General features: G+C 43.8%; 1 pseudogene; it reads right to left on the reverse strand.

Annotated features, from left to right (window-relative positions):
* Positions 1-15454: 15454 nt before the first annotated feature.
* Positions 15455-23310, reverse strand: LOC146062874 (protein D2 pseudogene; annotated as a pseudogene).
* Positions 23311-25410: the final 2100 nt, after the last annotated feature.

Genomic DNA, 25410 nt, shown 5'->3' on the forward strand with positions numbered 1-25410 from the left:
GCCTGAATCAGTAAATCCAGTGTATACTGAATGAATGATAAGGACAATCATTTCCTAAAGGGGACAATTGTAAATTGTATGACTTTAAAGATGTTTCAAAAATCTAAAGACATAAATAATATGTAGCAGTTATGATCGTTCACTGTTACACAAACAAAAAAAATAATGTTTTTTTTATATGCATTTAGTTTTTTCATGCCTTTCCCCAAAATATACTGTCATCATTATGTAATAAGTTTATTGTCATAATATGTAAGTTTATGTCAGTAATTAATGTCACATACAGCATTTTGAGCAAGCATTATATATATATATATATATATATATATATATATATATCTGTCTATCTGTATCTATCTGTACAGCATCAATGTTCTCCAAAAATATACATGTAAATATGACTATATACATGTGGCTCATATATTTATTTATTAACATTTTTTTATATAACACAGCATATTCCATATATGTATATTTTGTACTGTAGATACTAGATAGATAGATAGATAGATAGATAGATAGATAGATAGATAGATAGATAGAGAGATAGGCAACAGACAGACAGACAGACAGACAGACAGACAGACAGACAGACAGACAGACAGATAGATAGATAGATAGATAGATAGATAGATAGATAGATGCACTTTAGGAGAGAAGGGTGCCCATTGTGCCCCCTCCTCTACGGCAACACAGTAGACACTGACATTGTTCCAGAGACTACTGCACACGCGCTGGTCTCTGGGAACATGCCGCCTGTGCTGCATTCCCGGGGACATCTCTAGTGCCATTGTGTGAATCACCGGAAATAGCAGCAGTGGCCATTTTCACAGTGATTTTTCCAGCTGCACTGCCACCGCCGGACCAATGGAACATAGAATTTGACGGCAGATAAGAACCACTTGGCCCATCTAGTCTGAAGAGGTGAGTGTAATAAAATGGGTGCAGAGTGCACGGTGAGAGCCACATTGGAATCAATCACCCATTATAGATACACCATTGTACCTATCTCTTCCTGTGATGAGCCCTACACTTAACAGGTAAGAACCTAATAAATTACAACTTCATTTCTATCTCCAGAGTTATATAATACATTGGGGGTGGGGGTATAATTACCAGATATAATTACCAGATAATTATACGTACTGATAGCACAAGAAAACAGTTATTTTGACTTATATATCAAGATAAAATATAGTAGTTGAATTAAGTATCAAACTAAAACTGTTTGTGTATTTCTTTCAGTATTACGAAAAACTGTCAACTAAGAAGTGAAGTTACTAAACCTCCTATTTACATAACATCAGCAAATAAAAAAACCCACCAACAAATATATTTAGTTTGTTTTTATGTGACTGCATTTGTGCCGATCCCCAGTATGTGGTCATCATTAGCGAATGCCACAAAATAAAGAAATCTATGTGTTTTGTAATCAGTGATGTTGAAGATGACTTTATGTAAAGCTGTTGAGTTCTTGACACAGATATCATTATGGCATAAATCTGGTCCTAAAACGCCCACATAAAGCACACTAATGAGGTCTGCAGGAAGGAAGACTAAGACAATATGCAGAAGATAATAGGAAACCATTATGTTTATACATATAGTGACTAATGCAATTAACTGTACTGCACAATTTAACTTTCCATTCAGTTTAAGTGCATGTTAAACACTCTTCCTTTCATGATTTTCCAACAGCTGTAAAGAACATTTCGTAGAAAATTGCAGACGTCTATTAAAGATTGTTCAGTCTCCTAACATTCAGGATATAACAAACTCGCTATCAATAGGCAAACACAAAAGAGCATAATAATAACTGTGCACTGTAAAACTAAAATATTTTTACTTTAGCTATTGGGGAGATGCACTGTAGGGAAAATACGGGAAAAACTCAGTTATGGTGTTTTCCGCTTTTCTCCGCCACAGTGTTTGAGGGATCAGTCACGTATCCCTCCCAGCATGCCCTGCGGGCGGCGCCATCACTCTGCCCAGAGGAACTCTTGGGTTTTAGATCTACACAAAGGACAGCTCTTATTGGAAGAGCTGTCCTTTGCATTAATAATCGCTTATATTAATGCATATGCAATTATTAACTATGCGGTATCCGGCGAATGCTGTGGGCCGGCGGATATTAGTGCATCCCCCCCACTGCTGACCTTCAGGCTGCATGGAAGTCTCTTTGTCTTATCTGCCCAGACCTGTGACTTCCTCCTCTCTGCACTGTAATCCTCTTCCAGGTATAGGGAGTAGGAGAGGCTGCCTGGCAGCAGCAGCAGCATCCAGGCCGGGTAAGGGAGCCGCCGGGACCTGCTGCACATCGCCGGACAGATCACAAAGGACAGCTCTTAACGCAAGAGCTGTCCTTTGCCATAATTATCGCATATGTTACAGCAAATGCGATAATTATCACTGCGGTAGCCGGCAATGTGCGGTGAACGGGGAGCGCGGATGTTACAGCAACCCGGCCAGGATCTGATTGGTTGCCCATAGCAACATCATATGTGAAGTAGAATACACATTGTGGTAAATTTCCCCCATAATGTTATACAGTCAGACTGTCTACAATAAAATGTTCACTTGACTGTCACATGGTCAAAATGTCAACACCTGAATTATTATCATTGACATGCAATCTCAATATGGGCACCCTCTTCTGCTGGCAGCACAGTAGACTCTTAGCATTAGGGTCACTAGTAGACCCTAGCTCTGTCAGTCTAATGGGCATGCTCAGGTCTCTGGGAAAATATGTGCAGGGTGTACAGTGTGTTAGGCCCCTAAGACCAGGGCTGCCATCAGAAATTGTGTAGTCCGGGACTGACAAAATTAGACAGGGCCCTCCTTCCTCTTCATGAACCCACATTGTGCTCCCACTGTTGAACCCACTGGTGAGAGTTCCGATGCCTGGAGCACTGACCACACTACTAAACCTCTATTTTTGACTTCTTTCTGTCCGGGCCCAGGACTGGAGTCCCAGAACTCAACCCTGATGGTGGCACTGCCCATGACCCAGGGAGCTGCGTGCACCAAACACCCTACACTCATAGATAAGCCACATGGTCATTAGGTCAACAAATAACATGACACAGTCAAAAGGGTTTATTTACTAAATAGAAGTTCTATTGACGATGCAGTGTTGCTATGGGAAACCGTCAGAATCTGCTTCTTATTTATTTAGCACCTTCTAGAAGATAATAGAATCTGACTGGTTGCCCATAGCAACATCCCATATTCAATAGAACTCCCATCTTAGCAAATAAACCCCAAAATGTCGACAATAAAAATAAGGCCAAAATGTCGACAGATGTTTTAATTTAAACACAGTCATAATGTCACCATTTACCTACTCGCTAGGCAGCGAAAACACGCAGTGTAGCGAGTTTATCTGAATCAGGCCTAAGTCCATTGTTTTAGCCAGGCACACATTGCACTATGGGAATTATAACTTTAAAAAAAAAATCATAAAAAAACTTGGACCAAATGTAATAGCAATTGGGTTGCTGGAAACCCTATGGTTTCACACAGGGCCACCAACAGGAGGTGACTGTTGGGTCTGGAGTCCCGGGGCCCAGCAGACATGGGGGTCAGCAGAATACCCCTGCACCCTCTTGCAGTGGCAGTGGCTCCCCTGTAGAAATACAGCAGCACTGTAGAAATCAGTCACGGACCCCACAATTTGTAGTGGCAGCCCTGGTTTCACAAAGTTAGCATTCAGAGTTCAAACGTTAACGTAAATGTTTATTATGGCACAAACAGGTTGTGTTTACCTTTATAACCATTACCATTTTCAATTGTCTGCTTATTTGAAAAAAATCTCTGCACTCAGTAATCTACGGCTATTATATTGGGCCCCTTTGCTGATTTAAAGAGAAATAACAAGAATTCATGCTGTATTACTGTATATATTACTTTTAAAGTTCATGTTCATTAAACTCCATTTCTGTAATGGAATTAGTGGTCTGAAGATCAATGTCTGTTTTATGGAACCTCAGCAAAACAGAGAAGGGTTTTGGCTACATACAATGCAATGTGCCTATATATATATATATGACTTGACTGGGAGGAACTGGGAGAGTAATGAAAATCGGAGGCGTGGCTCATGATCCCTGCATCCCCCGTGAAGCCACTTCCTCTTTTAACAAGGCCCTTCCCCTTTTGGGCACACGTGGTAATGATATTGGGGGGTTAAAGTATGACATAGTGCAGTATTCAATGCTGGTTTTCGAAATGTGCAGCGAATCCTGTTAAGGATTCCCTGCACATTTGTAGGGTTCTGTAGGGCTGGAGCATTTGCTGCCAGCCCTCCGAGTCACCCTGTTCAACGTGTCAGGGGCAGCAAGCCCCTGGCGGCGAATTTTAACCTCCGCAGGGAGCTGGGGTACGGCGGCAGGCAGGGATATGGAAGCCTCCCTGCCTGCGCCGGACACTGAGGGGGTTAAGGAGGGCTTGCATGGACACGGAGAGCCCCCCAAGAGCTGGCAGGGGGCTGGGATAAGGAGCCGCTGCACTACTGGTCCCGATCCTGCATATTTAATGATCGGGACCAGAGTGCAGTAAATATATGAATATTAATGAGCGGTGAATATATTTTTTAAAAAAATTGTTAATTTTTTTTTAAAAAATATATTCATGTGCTACAAGCACATGAATAAAAATAGCATGCCCCTTCACAGAAAAAAAAAAAGATTTTTTTGACACCCTAAAAAAAAAAGATCATATTCCAGTTCACCTAAAAAAGATGACGAATGCAAAACGGTGAAACATGGCGAAAATCACTGGAGAAAGCAGTTCTCCATTTGAGCATTGAATACACTCTCGACGAATTTGACTAAAAAAACCATTGAAAACCACCGGCGTATTGCGCCGAATCGCTCCCGGCGAATCTACAGATATTCGCTGTTCATTTTCAGCGACTTGTCTCCATTAAATATGGGAATAGTTTTTTATGGGAGAAAATTCTCCGTTACCCCGGCGAATTGCCAAATTCGCTGTAAAATACGGCGAATCTGAGGCATTGAGTACTGCCCAATAGATAGAATTAAAACCTAAACCATTGGGTGCCACGTTTGTGAACCTCTGGTATTGGCATTGGAGTCTTGCCTCACACATGTAGTTAGGGTGTGCAGTCTCCTATATAGCTCACTCTATTTCTACCTGTATGTGGCCCCTGACTGACACTCTGGAAGCACTATCTTGCCCCTCCTCTGTACCATTTCATTTTGCAGCATCTGAACATGCTTCATTCACAATTATTTTCAATTACTCTTTAGTGATGAATATATATATATATATATATATATATATATATATATGTATATATATATATATATATATATATATATTACGCATTGATTAATGTATTGTATGAAATATAAATTTGTTTATGTTTATTTATATTTGTAAGAATATAAATGATGCGTACAATTTCCAGCAAGTGACTCACACACATTAGATGTGTAGAGGCATTGTGTAACCAGCACCGCCAACCGCCTTATAACTTGTCATATTTACACTGTATATGTTTCTGAAATAATTGTTAGTAATATAATGAATTCATTTCAGTAGCCACATTATGGAGCACACACGTAATAGCTAGTCCGCACTACAGCATTTATCTATCTTTCCCCATAATGTGGTCTATACTGCCATCATCTGGCCACTTTGGTAAGCAAGAGCTAATGAATGAATATAGATTTGTGTGGTGTCAATATTGATTCAGGGACAATTAGACACAGATACACAAGGTTCCACAATTGCAGCAGTGAGTAGTCGTTTACCTGGTGTAAACAGAAAATGAATCAATATAATTACAGCTCGTTAAGGAATGTTTTGCATGCTGCAGTCAGATAGAAGAGGCGAGCCTATCTACAATCACTGTAGACAGGCTTGTCCAATGCAAGGCACAAAAATTAACAAATTTAGCAAGCAATTAACATAATTAGTGGATGAAATGATGAGACAATGATTACGGTGTAATTATAGCTATAGCAGTCAACACTGGTCCCCCCCCCCCCCCCCCCTCTGTACTGTATATGCATTTTGTGACTTTTTTTTTTACAGCTGGTCTACAATTAACATACCCAGAACACAAAAGGCCTCATTTGCGAAGGACACTTAATGTACATTGCAGAACATATCTGATTTCAATGGTGCATTTGAATGGGCTGTATTGCATACATGGGGGATGCACACCTGCTCTATGCTCTTCTACCTGGGACAGGAAAGGCCTAATTCAGTTCCTGAAGGTTTGGAGAAGCAAAACACAAACAGTCTGATACCACTTTTACACCAAAAACCCAGATCCGACCCGGTAGTTGGAACACAGTTCCAATCCAGGTCGGAACCGGGATTTTTTTCAGTTTACACTACGGTGCCGACCTGCAGTGTAAACGGGGGTGGCACTTGGAGATGACATCAGATGACCACCGATTACCCCGCCGGGACTGGCGATCGCCATGCTGGGGTCAAACTCAGCACCAATGTAAGCTACTGGGCTGCCTCCAACCTCCGTGCATTGCTAGCCCCCCCCCCCTCGTCCGTGAGGTGAATGGATGCTGCCCACAGGCGTCCATCCACCTCCTCCCCTTCCACTGCTGCTGTCTGCACAGTACAGCGGACAGCAGGAGAGGCTGTGTGAACCCCTTGCCCAACCTCGATACTGACCACAGGATGCTGCAGTCCGGAGGTTGGGCTCCCCATTGCTGTAAACGGGAGCCTGATTGGATGACCCAGCAAACCCGTTTACACTGACCACCACCTGGGTCCTCCCTGTGTTCCAGGGTAAGATTTGCGGGGAAATGGACCCGTGTTTCAGCTACCCCTTTTACACCAACACTGACCCGGGTCCACGAGGCAAAAACCCAGGTTTTTGCCTCGGTGTAAAAGGGGTATGCTAAGCTGCATACACTGGTAGCCTAGCGAACAGGTCAGCTCCACCCCGGACTCCCCCCCCCCCCCCCTTCCGCCCCTGCCCTCCCCCTCTTGAGCGAATGGTTGATGCATGCGCAAACCCTCCACCATCGGACATGTGTCTGAATCGGCCCCAAAGTACTGATGTTTAGTACTTTACACCTTCACTAGAACTGTACTGCACCTGTGAACTTCGCCTGCAGATATCACTGGAGTGACAGTCTGCAGCCATTTGGGATGGAGCAGCCCCATTGTATGGCCCATCTGTAGGAACTAGGTGACTCAGCCAGCTGATGTTGTTGCAGGTGATCTGATGATGCGTCTACATGTTGCCTCCTGCCAGAGCCAGATTAAGGGGGGGCAAGGGAGGGTTAGTATGCTCTGACCCCCTATCTCAAGGGGCCCCCATTACCAGTCAGTTCATTAAGCCCTCAGAGTACTTACTTAGCGAGGGCTTAGCAGATACTCTTACTTCACTAGGTTGGCTTTTCATATTAAACAATGACAAGGGGCCGATTCAGGCCTGATTGCTGCTGAGCAAGTGTGTAGCGGCCAGTGAATAGATAGATGCCGCCCACTCTAGTGAAATCCCACCATGCAAATTCATGTGCACGCTGTGCAAATGGAAGATTTCGTAGCTAAGCAAAAATAAAAAATAAATGTCCAAATCCAGTTACAAGCCGCTCGCCATCGAATGATTTTTCCATTGGGCGCCAGTCATCTCAAGCTAGGAGTAGCCAGGGACTTACTTGATGGCTGCAATGCATACAGACATATCCAGGCATAAAATGACGTCACACACCCTCCCCTAAAACATTTGGGCACGCTTGCATTTTCCCTGACATTCCCAGCGTTTTATGGCATGCCTAGTGTTTTTCTTAACATTACCACTAAATGGCCAGTTACCCCTCTACCAGGGGTACTGGTAGAGTACTTCATTCCTGTCAATCACCTTGAACATAGCCTCAAAATAGCAGAATTCCTAACGCATGCGCAGTTCATCCAAAATTGGTCGCTGTGCAAATTCACTCAGCGGCAATCAGTTCTGAATTGGCCCCAGAGTCACAGAAAGTGTATGCAGCACCAGGAAATGCTGAAGCACCACCCTCTTACCAGCCAGTCAGTTCATTAAGCTCCTCCCCATACTTGCCTACTTTGATTTTCACCTCTCCGGGAGAAGCCCAGAGTGGAAACACATCGGTGGGGCAGGGCAAGGCTGACATCGCTTAGCCCTGACCCATGCCATTAAACGACACAATTCACGGGCGGCGGAGAGGGGGAGGGGCTTAAATGCTGCTTTTGCACGCATTGCACCACGATTTGGGGTAATTGAACCAGCGGGGAAGGGTGGAGCGGGGGCTCTGGCCAGCAAGCAGTAAAACTTGCCCACCTTTCCAGGGAGCCGGGAGGCGGACCCAATTTTCAGGAGCCTCCCGACGATTCCGGGAGGGTACGCAAGCCCCCCTTCTACAAGGGAAGGACAAGGACTACAGCTGCGAACACACCATGTGGAAATGCATGGATGGAGCTGTATGACTAGTTATCAGTGTACACAGATCATCTCCATTTACTGTACCATAATAAATATAATAATATTTAAAAGCTAAGTGTGCATGTTTAGGGAAAGAGTAGTAGAGGGAGCAGGAGCAATAGGTTTAGGCACCTACAACCTTGCAGCACACTGCTCCTTGAGTGAAGGCTATGAACCATACTGTACTTGCCCAGTTAAGTTGCAAGTATAGTCAGGAAAATGAGGGTGAAACAAGTACATTTACAGAGGAGAAAGTCCTAACAGAACTCTCAAAACTGAAAGTGGGTAAATCAATGGGGCCAGATGGAATACATCCAAGGATACTAAAAGAGCTACTGGAGTAATCCCAAAGGACTGGAAACCAGCAAATGTAGTCCCACTGCACAAATGTGGAAGCAAGGAAGAGGTAAGCACCTATCGACCAGTGAGCCTTACATCAGTAGTAGGAAAATTGATGAAAACACTCTTAAAACAAAGAGTTGTAGAATATCTCAAAACCAGCAATTTACATGATCCAAAACAGCATGGGTTTACTGGGGGAAGATCATATCAAACAAATCTTATTGACTCTTTTGACTGGGTGACTATAGTAATAGATCAAGGTGGGGCTGTAGATGTATCTTATCTAGACTTTAGTAAGGCTTTTGACACTGTCCCACATCGCAGACTGTTAATTAAACTTGAAAGCTTGGGATTCTATTCTAAGATGTTGAATGGATAAGATCTTGGTTGCAGGACAGAAAACAGAGAGTTGTAGTAAACGGAGTACAGTCAAAGGAAGGAAAGGTAACATGTGGAGTACCCCAGAGATCTGTACTTGGACCAGTGCTTTTTAATATCTTTATTGGTGATATTGCAAATGGAATTGAGGGTAAAATGTGCCTTTTTGCAGATGACACAAAGGTATGCAACAGGGTAGACACACCAGGAGGGGTAAAACAAATGATTGATGATCTAGGTAGATTAGAGAAATTGCCAAGAGAATGGCAACTACAATTTTATGCCAAATCATGCACTTTGGTCTCAAAAATCCAAAGACTGAATATAGTATAAATGGCACTATAATGGAAACTACTGAGGAAGAGAGGGATCTAGGTGTCACTATTTCAGGGGACTTAAAGGCAGGTAGGCAATGTAACAAAGCAATGAAGAAGGAAAGTCAGATGCTTGGTTGCATAGGGAGAGGTATCAGCAGTAGAAAGAATGAAGTAATAATGCCACTGTATAGGTCATTGGTTCGAACTCATCTAGAATATTCCAAAACAAATGAAAATACACTTCAGCGCTATCCCAATAGGATTTAACTAAAAAACATCCAACTTGCTTGTAGCAACACTGGACTGGACAATGTCCAAACTGTCAATCAAGGTACAAGGACTCCTCCTGACCTCTAGTAGGGTCCCTATGTGCACATAAAGGTATCTGGTACTTATGTAATATCTGGGCTCCCGTTTTTCTTATGAGACCGCGTCCCCTCGCGGGGCTCGCTGCGCTCGCCACGATTCGGGCACGGTGGCTCGCTGCGCTCGCCACACTATATAAAATCGACTCCGTGCGTAATTGGATAGTAGGGGTATGAAAAAATGGGGTGCATTTAACATGGGAGCCCAGATAATACATAAGTACCAGGTATTTTTATGTTCTCAATCGATTATATCCCTGCTACTTTGCTGACACCTTTTCAGATCTTCATATGCAGAGTAAAACCTGTTACTGACCTTTATCAAAAGTCCCTATTGGCACGTAAAGGTATCTTTATATCAGGATCCTAATCATCAATATCACTCGACACCCCGTATTCACCAATCATAAAAACATCGGAAGCCAAATGGACCAACACTCACCTCAAAAAGAGGCCCTATTTTCACTGAGCAGTTTCTTTGATCTCTTCCAGAAAAGGACAGTTACCACACTTAGGGTGCTCCGTAAAAAAGTGTTTTTAATCCAGGTGATATACAATAAAACATACAATAAAAAAGATTAAAAAGAACATCCACACATCGATGCGTGAGACCAGACTACACTCCCTCCCTGCATCCGGAACAGGGTGAGAGGAGTTGCTAGATGAAAAAAAGCCTCACCATCAGATGTGTCCCCACTTCCTCACCAACGTGTTTCAGGCTCACGCTTCAGCCCTTTTTCAAGGTGTGAGGGGTCAAGGTGTAGGACGCTATTTATACCTGTCCTGTCATTAACCATAAAACCATTTACAATAAAACATGGGGAGAAATGACTCCCTTTTATATACAGTGCCTAGATACCTATCTAATACAGAGTCTCATCCTCTCTATGTCAATACAAGCAATGAACACATTCAAATTTGCCAAACATCATAACGTGGTCGTATACTGGATATAATAATCATACTCCTCTTCCGGATCTTATCCATAGTTTACCGCACACCATAACACACCTGCGGCGCTTGATTTCAGTGCACATATACATTTCCGGTCCCGCGGGCTTCACTTCTGGTATTCGGACCCCATGAGTCCCGTAGTTTGGAGATGGATTTGGGGCGCAGCTCCCCTTGGGTTGGTGTAACCAAGTTGCTTTTGGGGTGGCACACCCTAACATTTATTTAGCGCTATTTATTTTCACTAATATTATACTTTCAAGCACTAACCTCTAGCTCCTGCTTCTTTCTTATTAACACACTTTTATAGCTTAGTTTTTCACTTGTGTGCTGCCCTGAGGTGACTGGCTTATGCTGGCCTTTTTGGTGTTCCGTGCCCCAGATTCAAACCCACCAGAAATTAGGTCACCGTGAAGCTGGTTGGTGGGCAAATATTTCTTGGCCAATGAATATACCTCATATAAGAACCTCTATTATTGGTTGATTTGATTAATAATATAGAGTGTGCATCTGCACCACATGATGTCACTCCCCCAGCCCCCCCCCCCCCCCCTCCCTCAACAGCATGGCACATTTTGCTAGCACTTGGAATCTCCCTGAAACTAGTTTTCAAAAGTAGGCAAGTATGAGTTATCATTGAAAGTGGGAATAACCATGGAGATATACAGATAAACACCCACGGGGGCCTGAGTCGTGCTCATACTACTCATACCCGCTATATTATACAGCACACTTCCATCCTGCACGCCAATAAGCATAGCAACCCGGTCCCCACCACACCCCGTGCACTCTTACGTGACCTCACGCACAGCCGCCGGGCGCCAGCGCCAACCTCCCCCTCCCTCTCCCTCCACTGCGTGACCACACACCGTCGGCGTCCGTCTCAGCCTGGGGCAGCTGCTGCAGCACAGTGCAAGGAGGCAGCTTGCTCACCCCAACAACCGGAGCAGAGTAGGCTGGCAGGAGCGGGACCGGCATCTGACTCTTCTACCAGCTTCTAGTTTCTCAGCTTCTAGTTTCTTCTTGGGGTGCCTGCATGGCCATGAGCTGACAGTCACTCTGTAAGGCTCATGTGAGTAAGGTCAGTAAATCCAGTGCACGTTGCTCTATTAGACCCAAAATAATAGCTGGCCATTCATAAAAACAGAGCTTTTATTACAGCAGCCAGCGAATAAATGCATTTATGTATTTGGCACTGTGGGGGAATTTATGTATATGGCACTGTGGGGGAATTTATGTACCTGCACTGTGGGGGCATTTATGTATTTGGCACTGTGGGGGCATTTATGTATTTGGCACTGTGGGGGCATTTATGTATTTGGCACTGTGGGGGAATTTATGTATTTGGCACTGTGGGGGCATTTATGTATTTGGCACTGTGGGGGCATTTATATATTTGGCACTGTGGGGAAATTTATGTACCTGCACTGTGAGGGAATTTATGTACCTGCACTGTGGGGGCATTTATGTACCTGCACTGTGAGGGAATTTATGTACCTGCACTGTGGGGGAATTTATGTACCTGCACTGTGGGGGCATTTACGTATTTAGCACTCTGCTGCTGTAATTTGAATATTGGAGACAACTGTGCTCCGTAATATGAATTGGTATTATTTTGTGGTCACGCCTCTTCCCCATGAAGCCACTCCCCTATATTTTTGGCTTGACCACCCACCAGCAAAAACATAAATCGGCCAGACAACCCCTGCAGTGAAGCTTCAGGAGTGACTTCATCACAGAAGTGTGTATATAGTAGGGATGAGCGCATTCGGATCTCCAAGAACGTACCTGAACTTCACAATCTGTTCCCACTAAACTCGGATCCCAGAATGTGCCAAAATGTCATCATCCCTCTGTCAGATTCTCCTGATATCCAGACCCTATATGTCCAAATGGCTCGGCACCAACTTCTCTCCAGTTCTAGTGAGAGGATGTGTTAGTCGCGGTGGGAAAGTGGCATGGATTGGCAACCTGCTCTGCCTCTGCTGTATCATTGTGGGGGTGACCTGCTCTGCTGTAGTGCTGTGCTGTAGCAGTCCAGTTCAGTAGTGCAGTGCTGTGTTGTATCAGTCTGGGGGTGACCTGCTGTACTGTATGTGAACTGTGTAGGACTCTGCTTTTTACCCGTTTGCGGCTCATTCATATGCACCTGCTCTGCTGTATCGGTCCAGTCCAGTGGCGTAATGCTGTGCTGTAGCAGTCTTGGAGTGAGCTGCTCTGCTGTATCAGTCCAGTTCAGTGGTGCAGTGCTGTGTTGCATCAGTGTGGGGGTGACCTGCTGTACTGTATCCAGTCCAGTGGTGCAGTGCAGTGCTGCATCAGTGTGGGGGTGACCTGCTCTATTGTAGCCAGTCCAGTGGTGCAGTGCAGTGCTGTGCTGCATCAGTGTGGGGGTGACCTGCTCTATGGTAACCAGTCCAGTGGTGCAGTGCTGTGTTATATTTATTATAACAGTCCGGGGGTGACCTGAAGATTGACAGGGCTTAGGCCGACACCTGAAATAGGGCGACATGAGTTTTTCACGTTTTTTTTAGTGGATGGTACGGTATGAAATACCGCCTGTGGGCACATGCCCGCTCAAAATACAGTAATATGGAAAAAAAACAATGTTGACCTTCCCATTGTCGACCTAATGCTTGTGTTGACCTTCTGACCCTGTCGACCTTAGTCATGGCAACCTATTTCAGTTGTCGACCTAAGCCCTGTCAACCTAAATAGTGGCCATATCCCGAAAGAGCAGGGCCCTTCTGCCCCCATGTGTCTTTTCATCTCTTATTTAAGCCGTGTACACATGGGGAGACGGGTGCCCCATTCTGAGTGAGGTGCTGATTGTGTTGTTGTCATCTTATTCCACATTTAAGGGGGACAATATATGAAAAAGAATAATGATACCCGGGTAAGTATCCCCTACCCCATTCACACCGGCCAGGTCCCCGGGTTAAACCCGGGAACAACCCTGCTCCATAGCAGCTTGAAATCCCGGCATTTTGTGCCGGGATTTTGGCTGGGAACCATTCACAACTGCGCTGGTCGCGGGTTGTTCCCGCGGAAATTATGCTGGTGTGAATGGGGTATTACATACAGGCAAAATCCCATTATGATTTTTTACCACCATGTAATCTGGCTTTTCTCTAAGCACAACTCTACACCAATAAGGTGATATCATATCTACAATAAGTACAGCAGACTGGGATAATCACCTTTTTAAGGCTCTGTTGAACGTAGGTTACTCCAGAAGAGCTATTACTTACTATTACCAAAAATTATGAGAACCTTACTATACAGGCCAATTCCAAACAGGTATTGCTAAATGGCAGTCACGCTTCCCCAATCTAAACGATAAGACTATCTTAAAAGCTCTGCTATACTCCACTAAACAATATCAGCCACGTCCTACAAAGACATGTTTTTCTAAATATTGTATCCCCCATCGTTGCACTTTAATGGGCCTAACCAACTCTTCGGTGTGTCCTTAATGCAATGGCTCTGATGTAGATTTATACCATTGTTTATGGGAATGTTCAGCTATTCAAAAATTTTGGACGACAGTCAGAAAATTTTCGCTAGATCATTTGGTAAATTATCTACTATTAACACTAGAATGGGCCATCTTGGGATATTTGCCAACCACCCCAAAAATTTCAGTAGGATGCAAAAAATGTTGTTGTACCTTTCTGCGGTAGCAAGAAAATGCATATTACCGCAATGGATATCCAACATACCTCCCTCATTTCTTATGTTCGAAATAAAATTATTCCAAATATTTAAACTTGAATGGACTGAAACAACATTACCTAAGGAATCTCAAACAAAATTCTTCTTTGAGGTATGGGAGAGTTATATAAACGCCTTGCCAATGGACATCAAACAACAAATTCATAAATGTTTCCGTACAACTCTCTGGTATGAGACCAGAATACTTTTACAAGACCCACCAATAGCTTAATCAAAAAAGGAACGGATGGCTTGGACACGCATGGCTTCCCCCCCCCCCCCCCTCTTTTTCTCTCCCCCTCCCACCATAAACTCCCCTTTCAACCTGTTTTTACACGTATTTGACACTAATTATCTTTTATTCATCTGATTAATAATAATAAGATGATAACATCAATAATTGACAAATACAATTCTTTTAACCCAAGAAAAAACAATCAGTTACGCCAGGAGCTCAATTATAGATCTCATTTATTGAAATTTGTATTGAATAGAATATTGTATATTCTTTTGAAATAATTTCTTCATGTGTTCAAATGTTTTAATATTAATGTATACAGTTGACATATATACATAATCTTTGCTGTTTGATTTTCTAATCCATAGACATATCAATAATATTTCTGATGAATAGGAAATTTAGAAAATGTTTGCAATACATATTGTTATTAATGACATTTCACATTGTAATGCTTATATTTTGCAATAAAAACAATTTGGAAAATTCTTTTCATTAATTCATTATGGGGTAGATATATGAAGCAGTGATAAGGGAGGAGAAGTGATAAAGTGTCTGGTACTTTATCACCAGACAATCGGCTTCTAACTATCCCTTTTTACACCCAGTCCTGTACAGACTAGGTTTAAAAAGGGATAGTTAGAAGCCAATTGTCTGGTGATAAAGTACCAGACACTTTATCACTTCTCCTCCCTTATCAATGCTTCATACATCTACCCCTAGATGTTTTATCATTAACAGCCTTCCAAACATTTGAATCTGTTTCTTGCTTCAGTTTAAAACCGCACAGTTATGGAATCCTACTGGAGCGGGTGAATGACCATGAATTGAGAGGTGGCTACAGGATCACCTAAGGCAGATCGTTGGACAAATTCGGTAACATCCCAACTTGCACGAGGCTCCCCGCCCGATAGTAGAACGGGAGAATATCCTGGATTTTGCACGTAGAGCAGGAACTGGTATCTGTGAAATCCTGTTTGTGTTGGTACATTTGGTCGATGGTAAGATGATAAGACATTTCCAGTTACGTCTTCGCCTCTGAGGAGAACATCACCTGGTATATCAGTGACGAGCCAGTGTCTCCAGAATCTGTATATTGGCTTGAGTCTGTTTGGAACATCTGGATCCACCATAATCAATGTATACATCATTTCTGGCTTGGCGTTGTCATATTTGATCAATGGAGGTCCCCAATTTTGTGTCAAGCCACTATGATATCCATTACAGTTTGGTATATAAATACAGGAGGCATCACCCATCTTGGGGTATATAACATGAAGATCGTTACTGCAGAAACTGGTGTCATCTCCAAGGAGAGGCTCAAAGTCGCATGAAATAGGCCTACAAGAAGTGATGGATAAGAATAAAAGCAGGAATCCAACCTGAAATAATAACCTTGACATATTAGCAAGTCTTGTCAAGAAGTCACCACTATGCGTTCTGGCCAGTGCTTGTCTGCAAACTGTTATGCTTTGCCCGAGTTCTATGATTCTATATCTGTGATGTCATAATTACTCAAATTTGAATGAAGCTTCAGTTAGCTCTGTCATTCTGTGATGTCATAATTACTCAAATTTGAATGAAGCTTCAGTTAGCTCTGTGATTTCCCTGAGCTTACTATTTCAAGTGATGGTGGGTTGCATATTGGAATGCTATGCTATTATTCCGAGATGATGGAGGGGTCTAATTTTTTATATCCTTTCTTCCGTCTAGTTCTGACTCGGGGACCAACTTAGGGCCCTCCATCACTATGTCTTTCAAGAGGTGGTCACAGAATATGTCCAAATCCACAACACTGAGTAATATTCATTGGTGTTTTTAAACTCGCCTTATTTTAATATGTGTTTGTTAATCACACTTTTGCTAAAAAAAAAAAAAAAAATGTAGTATGTAGTATCTGGGCTGCCGATTTTGTGATTGTATGCCTTACCTTAAGGCATACAATCAGATGCGATGCGATGCGATTCGATGCGATTTTGCATAGGAATCAATGTTAAGAAGGTCCTGTTCATTTCCCCACTATCCAAGTGGGCATAGAGTTGATTTTATATAGCGTGGCGAGCGCAGCGAGCCACCGCGCCCGAAGCGTGGCGAGCGAACGCATATTTCTTAAAAAGTATTCTGTGTCCCCTCGCGGGGCTCGCTACGCTCGCCACGCTTCGGGCTCGGTGGCTCGCTACGCTCGCCACAGGTTTATATCCAACTCCATGCCCACTTGGATAGTGGGGAAAGGAAAAGGACTCCTTTTTCCCATTGATTTCTATGTTAAAATGGACTCAGACCATTTTAACATTGAATCCTATGGAAAAATCTTGACCATCGCATCGCATACGATTTGGTCGCATGCGATGCGATACGATGCGATCCGATTTCTAAATCGGACGCCCAGATACTACATAAGTACCAAAAGTTGTTTACAGAATAGTAATGTCCTTACAATTTAAGTACAATCTGACTTTTTCAAATATAGTATTTGGATGATATTGACATTTCTACAATTATTTCACCCAACCACACTCCATGGGCAGTGGTCACATTCCAAATGTTATGGTTTACACCTTATTAGCTCACTGCAATTCAGGACTGTCTCTTAACTTTAATGGTAGAGTCAATGATTGATTGTGTATTTATGGTATTTTTAAGTGTAATGTTATTACTTACACAAACTACTGGAACTGCATTTTGTCAGCACATTTAAAACTGCAAGACTCTATCATGACTGATGCTTGTATCGCCATCACATGTATGTATTTATACAGTAAGTAGGACCAGTTAGTGGCATTGAATAATTCAAACGGTACTTATATGTTAGCTAAGCTATTTGCTTAGTGGGCTATTCTGCGTAGGGAAATCGCATCGCATGGGCCATTTTAGTGTCATGTGATGTGCAATGCGATGGGATTTTTAATGTCATTTATTCACATCTCTGTGTGCCCCCAAGGTATCGCATCGCACCTGACGCAACGCCCCGCGTCCTCCGACCTTTTCATACCCCCTCTATCCACGTCGGCGTGGAGTTGATTTTATGTAGTGTTGCGAGCGCAGCAAGCCACCGAGCCCGTGGCAAAGTAATCCGCGTTCGCTCGCCACGCTTCTGGGTCGGTGGCTTGCTGCGCTCGCCACACTATAGAAAGTCGACTCCACACTGGATAGTGGGGGTATGAAAAGTTCGGAGGACGCGTTCCGCTGCGCTCGCCATGCTTCGGGGTGGCGTGGATAGTAGGTGGGTGCGTAAAAAGCTATTTTTAGGACATACAATCATATTATTGTATACAGTACCTAATGTAATGGCATCGCACACCCTATAAAATCGCATGCGATCGCATGCGATTTTGCGGGAGGTTCGATGCGATTTGATGCGATCCCCCAGGGCTAAAAGAGCAGTGAATAAATTATGTAGGAGAATCGCATAGCATCGCATGCCCCTTAAAATAGCCCATGCGATGCGATTTTCCTAAGTTAGCATACGTATGCTAATTGGGCGCCTAACTAACATATAAGTACCATTCAAACAAACAAACTCATCTGCTCCAGCCCGTGCTATAGGAACCCGACAGCTGCTGTTTCAGTGGTCAAGTCCAAAAAGGCATAATATTGAGCTGCAGCCCAATGCCCTTTTGAGTGTGTTTGTGTATAATGGTACACCTTCCTCAAGGGTCCGGAAGGTGTGACACACGCACACGCGCACACACATACACTGAAACATACTTGTTAACAAGTCTCTTGTTTACAAATATTGTTCTGTGCTTTGAGACTTTTTTTGAAGCTACATTGGTAATCGTGCTTCTGTTATCCTTAATAGAGCTGCAGATACTGTACAATATGCTAATAACTCTTTATGAGCGGGATTCACTAAAGAAAAAATATGGTTTAAAACCCTGGTTTCAGGATTTTTACCTCATTTCTGAATGTATTGAATGAGTCCGGCTCAATAAGTGCCAGTTTACATTTTACTAGCACTTGGAATCTCACTGAAACTAGTTTTCAAAAGTAGGCAAGTATGAGTTATCATTGAAAGTGGGAATAACCATGGAGATATACAGAGAAGCTATCACAAACAAAAAAAGTACTCTAATGTTCCAGTGTATACTTTGAGCCGCATTTATAGGCTATTGCACCAGAGGTGAGGCCAGTGTGTATGCGCCGGGTCCACCCCTGTGTGTGTGTGTTTTCTGCTAATTATCACATCACATTGGGCCTTATTTTGGTTCATTCTTTCTGACAAAATCCTTCTTAGATGGACAAAACCATGTGCACTGCAGGGGAGCATATGCAAAATGTGCAGAGAGAGTTAGATTTGGGTGGGGTTTTACTTCAAAGTGAGATCTATATTGAAGTGTAAAAATAAAGCAGCCAGTATTTTCCCTGCACAGAAACAAAATTACTCACCCAAATCTAATTCTCTCTGCACATGTTACATCTGCCCCCCTGCAGTGCACATGGTTTTGTCCATCTAAGAAGTATTTTGTCAGAAAGAGTGAACCAAAATAAGGCCCATTGTGTGGGGACTGGAATCTGTTAACACGGTCATGTTGTGGGGACCAAAAACCTGGGCCCTATAAAGGAAACCTTTTCAAATAATACAGGGGGTATTCTTAATGTGCCATTGTGGTTTTTAGCATTGGCCCAGAATGCAGGTCTACTAGTCCGTTTGTGTGTGTAAGTGTGTTGCTTCATTGTGTCACCTTATACAGTACATACTTGCCTACTTTTGAAAAGCAAAATGAGGGAGATTTTAGATGATAGCAAAATGCACCGAGAGCAGCGTCGCGCATCATTATATACATACATATATAGAGATCAGTGGACCGGCACTCTGTTTCTGCTGTTGGGGTCAATATGCTTGCCTGGGTGCCTGCTTCAGTGTACCTGTGTTCTGGTGGCGCCAATGTAGATTTCTGTAGAAAGCGTCACTCCAGGGCTTGTGATCAAGTGAACATTTATTGGGTCATTGGGTCAATGCCATTTCCGGCCTCCTGATGAGGGGCTGAGGCCCGAAATGGCGTTGACCCAATAAATGATCACTTGCCCTGGAGTGACGCTTTCTACAGCAATCTACATATATATATATATATATATTAGTGGAAATTTTAAAGTGGGGGTATGGAAAAAAAACAGGATTTAGCACTGAGCGCGCCATAGGCGCGCATGTTTTGCAAAAGGGGGTGTGGCCATGGCAAAAGGGGCGTGTCTTTATGTGAAGTGTACCACACCACATACCACTTATACACCACACTAGTAGGACTCCTTATACTATCTAGTACTAGTGCCCTTACACATTGTGCCACACATTATGAGCCAAAATTCAAGGACAAAGGGACAGGGAGAGTGACATCAGAGAGACAGTGGGAACACAGAGAGAGTGACAGCAGGGACACAGAGACAGCCACATATGTTCTGTATATTTGGCATACTGTATGTATAATGAGCATCATGGTGTGTGGCATATGCTCATTACACATGCCGCACACCGTGATGCCCATTATAAATATGCCGCACACGGTGATGCTTATTATACATTTGCCACACACCGTGATGCCCATTATACATATGCCACACACCGTGATGCCCATTATACATATCCAACACACCATGATGCCCATCATAAATATGCCACACACCGTGATGCCCATTCTAAATATGCCACACACCGTGATGCCCATTATACAAATGCCACACACCGTGATGCCCATTATACATATGCCACACACCATGACTACCATTATACATATCCAACACACCATGATGCCCATTATAAATATGCCACACACCGTGATGCCCATTATAAATATGCCACACACACCGTGATGCCCATTATAAATATGCCACACACCGTGATGCCCATTATACATATGCAGAACACTGTGATGCCCAATATATATATATATATATGCCACACACCGTGATGCCCATTATACATATGCCACAGACCGTGATGCTTATTCTACATACCAAAATACGGTTCCAGTAGTCAATCACGTGTTCTTGCCAACAGCTGCCCTACTGTTTTGAGAAGTTTAGCGATATAGTGGCTTCGACCGTGTCCGCCCAAAAAGCATAAATTACAGAATGACTGTAGTAAGCTATCCCATGTTCATTATTATTTCACATAATAGTAGTCATGGGAACATGACAAACAGGTGACATCTTCAGCTGTATGAAAGCACGTCAGTGGCACACACTGCAACCTTCATTCACTTACACTGCATATATATATATATATATAGCCCCGAAACATTAAATTTCCACGGTTACACCTTATTATTGTTTGCTTGGCGTCTCTGAGTGCCGCCTACTCAAGTTACATTCCTAGAGGATACCTGTCCAAGGGAGGGCACCAGCCCAAGCTACCCCAAGGGGGTTCGGAGTGCCGGGGAGCAGCAAAGTGTGTGTGTGTGTGTGTGTGTGTGTGTGTGTGTGTGTATGTATGTATATATACACACACACACATATATACACTTATACATATGCATAGATATATATATATATATATATATATATATATATATATATATATATATCTTTTAAGTGCCCCTTGTAGGAAGGCAGGCAGGCAGCTAGAAAATTAATGGGGCATGATGACAGGAGGAGTGGAGCACGTCTTGGGACGGGAGACAGTCGGGGACCAGTGGGGGAGAGGTGATCGATAAGAAGCAGGCTGTCAGTGAGTGGGGGGAAGAGAGGAATGCTGCTTACAGTCAGAAAGACTAAGTTAACTTAAACTTATACTTACTGGCTGCAGCTGCTGCTCCTTACACAGATGACACTTGTGTGCTCCCGGCATCCCGGCTCCTGCTGCCCGACTCACTGTCTGTGCCACTGTCTCAGTAAACTGCCGCTGCCAGTGCCGCTCTAAGTCCTGCTGCTCCTGCACGCTCAGGCCAGCGCTACCAACACAGCCCCGCGGTGGCCATCATAATTACGTCACAGCGTCGCGCATTTAGGCCTCGCCCCCGCAATGACGCGTTCGCGCATGCGCAGTCCGTTTTTATTGGCAAGGGGACAGAAAACCGGGAGGACCCAAGGGATTTGCGGGGGGCGGGAGAATGATTGGAAAAACGGGAGACTCCCGCTAAATGCGGGAGGGTAGGCAAGTATGATACAGTAGCTTCTGGCTGCGTAGTGTGTATGCACAGGGTCCACTGTTAATGCAAGTTCAAAATTAAAAAAAGAAAAAAGAAAAATTTTTCATTTTTATTTTCTTTTTCTTACTGCACACCATGGTAACTGTGGACTGTGGATGTAATTGAGTATAATAATAATAAATTCAGTGATTTTAGCTGTTTTTAAGATTTTTTTATAAAATAGAACTAAAACCAGAAACACATTCTCACAAATGCACTATTGTAGGTGAGAGCTTGTGATTGAATCCACAAACAACATGTCTGGTCAGTGCTGGAGTAATGACAGTCTGCTGCTACTGTTTGTGTGTATATACAAGCATAGGCGCCAATTCTGTGGGTGCTCAAGGGCTTGAGCACCCGCGGAAATTGATAAACACCCACGGGGGCCTGAGTCGTGCTCATACTACTCATACCCGCTATATTATACAGCACACTTCCATCCTGCACGCCAATAAGCATAGAAACCCGGTCCCCACCACACCCCGTGCACTCTTACGTGACCTCGCGCACAGCTGCCGGGCGCCAGCGCCAACCTCCCCCCTCCCTCTCCCTCCACTGCGCGACCACCCACCGCTGGCGTCCGTCTCAGCCTGGGGCAGCTGCTGCAGCACAGTGCAAGGAGACAGCTTGCTCACCCCAACAAGCGGAGCAGAGTAGGCTGGCAGGAGCGGGACCGGCATCTGACTGTCCTGTCAGCTTCTAGTTTCTCAGCTTCTAGTTTCTTCTTGGGGTGCCTGCATGGCCATGAGCTGACAGTCACTCTGTAAGGCTCATGTGAGTAAGGTCAGTAAATCCAGTGCACGTTGCTCTATTAGACCCAAAATAATAGCTGGCCATTCATAAAAACAGAGCTTTTATTACAGCAGCCAGCGAATAAATGCATTTATGTATTTGGCACTGTGGGGGAATTTATGTACCTGCACTGTGGGGGCATTTATGTATTTGGCACTGTAAGGGCATTTATGTATTTGGCACTGTGGGGGAATTTATGTACCTGCACTGTGAGGGAATTTATGTACCTGCACTGTGGGGGAATTTATGTACCTGCACTGTGGGGGCATTTATGTACCTGCACTGTGGGGGCATTTATGTATTTAGCACTCTGCTGCTGTAATTTGAATATTGGAGACAACTGTGCTCCGTAATATGAATTGGTATTATTTTGTGGTCACGCCTCTTCCCCATGAAGCCACTCCCCTATATTTTTGGCTTGAGCACTCACCAGCAAAAACATAAATCGGCACTTATGTATACAAGCTGACCAGACACCCCCTGCAGTGAAGCTTCAGGAGTGACTTCATCACAGAAGTGTGTATATAGTAGGGATGAGCGCATTCGGATCTCCAATATCCGAACGTACCTGAACTTCACAATCTGAGACGGGATCCGAGCTCAGCTCGCTGTTCCCACTAAACTCGGATCCCAGAATGTGCCAAAATGTCATCATCCCTCTATCAGATTCTCCTGATATCCAGACCCTATATAATTCCAAATGGCTCGGCACCAACTTCTCTCCGGTTCTAGAGAGAGGATGTGTTAGTGGCTGTGGGAAAGTGGCATGGATTGGCAACCTGCTCTGCCTCTGCTGTATCATTGTGGGGGTGACCTGCTCTGCTGTATCAGTCCAGTCGTGCAGTGCTGTGTTGCATCAGTGTGGGGGTGACCTGCTCTATTGTAGCCAGTCCAGTGGTGCAGTGCAGTGCTGTGCTGCATCAGTGTGGGGGTGACCTGCTCTATTGTAGCCAGTCCAGTGGTGCAGTGCAGTGCTGTGCTGCATCAGTGTGGGGGTGACCTGCTCTATGGTAACCAGTCCAGTGGTGCAGTGCTGTGCTGTGCTGCATCAGTGTGGGGGTGACCTGCTCTATTGTAGCCAGTCCAGTGGTGCAGTGCAGTGCTGTGCTGCATCAGTGTGGGGGTGACCTGCTCTATGGTAACCAGTCCAGTGGTGCAGTGCTGTGTTATATTTATTATAACAGTCCGGGGGTGACCTGAAGGTTGACAGGGCTTAGGCCGACACCTGAAATAGGGCGACATGAGTTTTTTTTTGTCCCAAATGTCGACATAGTCAACATGGACACAGTCTAAGTGTACCACTGCACTTGCCATGCTTTGGACACAGTGCCACGCTGCCCTCGGCACACTATTATACTCCCACCACCCTGTAGTGGATGGTACGGTATGAAATACCGCCTGTGGGCACATGCCCGCTCAAAATACAGTAATATGGAAAAAAAAACAATGTTGACCTTCCCATTGTCGACCTAATGCTTGTGTTGACCTTCTGACCCTGTCGACCTTAGTCATGGCAACCTATTTCAGTTGTCGACCTAAGCCCTGTCAACCTAAATAGTGGCCATATCCCGAAAGAGCAGGGCCCTTCTGCCCTCATGTGTCTTTTCATCTCTTATTTAAGCCGTGTGCACATGGGGAGACGGGTGCCCCATTCTGAGTGAGGTGCTGATTGTGTTGTTGTCATCTTATTCCACATTTAAGGGGGACAATATATGAAAAAGAATAATGATACCTGGGTATCCCCTACCCCATTCACACCGGCCAGGTCCCCGGGTTAAACCCGGGAACAACCCTGCTCCATAGCAGGGTTGAATTCCTGGCATTTTTTGCCGGGATTTTGGCCCGGGAACCTTTCACACCTGCGCTGGTCGCGGGTTGTTCCCGCGGAAATTATGCTGGTGTGAATGGGGTATTACATACAGGCAAAATCCCATTATGATTTTTTACCACCATGTAATCTGGCTTTTCTCTAAGCTCAACTCTACACCAATAAGGTGATATCATATCTACAATAAGTACAGCAGACTGGGATAATCACCTTTTTAAGGCTCTGTTGAACGTAGGTTACTCCAGAAGAGCTATTACTTACTATTACCAAAAATTATGAGAACCTTACTATACAGGCCAATTCCAAACAGGTATTGCTAAATGGCAGTCACGCTTCCCCAATCTAAACGAAAAGACTATCTTAAAAGCTCTGCTATACTCCACTAAACAATATCAGCCATGTCCTACAAAGACATGTTTTTCTAAATATTGTACAGGGGCTACTTTTCTCCCCATCGCTGCACTTTAATGGGCCTAACCAACTCTTCGGTGTGTCCTTAATGCAATGGCTCTGATGCAGATTTATACCATTGTTTATGGGACTGTTCAGCTATTCAAAAATTTTGGACGACAGTCAGAAAATTTTCGGTAGATCATTTGGTAAATTATCTACTATTAACACCAGAATGGGCCATCTTGGGATATTTGCCAACTACCCCAAAAATTTCAGTAGGATGCAAAAAATGTTGTTGTACCTTTCTGCGGTAGCAAGAAAATGCATATTACCACAATGGATATCCAACATACCTCCCTCATTTCTTATGTTCGAAGAAAAATGATTCCAAATTTTTAAACGTGAATGGACTGAAACAACATTACCTAAGGAATCTCAAACAAAATTCTTCTTTGAGGTATGGGAGAGTTATATAGACGCGTTGCCAACGGACATCAAACAACAAATTCATAAATGTTTCCGTACAACTCT

Source organism: Crinia signifera, chromosome 3, assembly GCF_055691185.1.
Source record: "Crinia signifera chromosome 3, ASM5569118v1, whole genome shotgun sequence".
In the NCBI taxonomy this organism is placed as follows: domain Eukaryota; kingdom Metazoa; phylum Chordata; class Amphibia; order Anura; family Myobatrachidae; genus Crinia; species Crinia signifera.